Consider the following 1356-nt stretch of genomic DNA (forward strand, 5'->3'; position numbering starts at 1 on the left):
ACATTCAAGTCATCCAAGTTTTCCTACTTCAACTACTTACAAGAGCTCTAGCATTCAATTCTAGACACACCCAAGTGATCAAATCCTCTCCAAACTCCACACAACGCCTTAGTGATTAGTGAGAGAGATTTGCTTGTGTTCTTTCGAGCTCTTGCGCTTGGATTGCTTTCTTCTTTGATTCTTTCTTGCGATCAACTCAATTGTAACCAAGGCAAGAGGCACCAATTATGTGGTGGCCCTTGCGGGGAAGTTTTGTTCCCGTTTGATTGAGAAGAAGAAGCTCACTTGGTCCGAGGGACCGTTTGAGAGAGGGAAGGGGTTGAAAAAGACCTGGCCTTTGTGGCCTCCTCAACGGGGAGTAGGTTTGCAAGAACCGAACCTCGGTAAAACAAATCCGCGTGTCACACTTCTTATTTTGCTTGCGATTTGTTTTCCACCCTCTCTCGCGGACTCGATTATATTTCTAACGCTAACCCGGCTTGTAGTTGTGATTAACTTTGTAAATTTCAGTTTCGCCCTATTCACCCCCCTCTAGGCGACTTTCAATTGGTATCAGGACCTGGTGCTTCATTAGAGCCTAACCACTCGAAGTGATGTCAGGAGAACACGCCAAGAAGGAGATGGAGACCGGCGACAAGCCCGCTACAAGCCACGGGAAAGCTTCATCGGGAGAGTCCCGCAACAAAGGGAAGGGGAAGGATAAGAAACCCTCTTCCCACAAGTCGCATCGGAGTGGGGACAAGAAAAAGAATATGAGGAAAGTGGTCTACTACGAGACCGACACCTCATCGCCATCTACCTCCGGCTCCGACGCGCCCTCCGTAACTTCTAAGCGCCATGAGCGCAAGAAGTTTAGTAAGATCCCCTTACACTATCCTCGTACCTCTAGACATACTCCATTACTTTCCGTTCCATTAGGCAAACCGCCAACCTTTGACGGTGAAGATTATGCTAGGTGGAGTGATCTAATGAAATATCACCTAACCTCACTCCACAAAAGTATATGGAATGTTGTTGAGTTTGGAGCACAGCTACCTTCCATAGGGGATGAGGATTATGATGAGGACGAAGTAGCCCAAATCGAGCACTTCAACTCCCAAGCCACAACCATACTCCTCGCCTCTCTAAGTAGGGAGGAGTACAACAAGGTGCAAGGATTAAAGAGCGCCAAGGAAATTTGGGACGTGCTCAAGACCGCGCACGAAGGTGATGAACTAACCAAGATCACCAAGCGGGAAACGATCGAGGGGGAGCTCGGTCGCTTCCGTCTTCGCCAAGGGGAGGAGCCACAAGACATGTACAACCGGCTCAAAACCTTGGTGAATCAAGTGCGCAACCTCGGGAGCAAGAAATGGG

This window comes from Zea mays, chromosome 9, assembly GCF_902167145.1.
Source record: "Zea mays cultivar B73 chromosome 9, Zm-B73-REFERENCE-NAM-5.0, whole genome shotgun sequence".
Lineage (NCBI taxonomy): Eukaryota > Viridiplantae > Streptophyta > Magnoliopsida > Poales > Poaceae > Zea > Zea mays.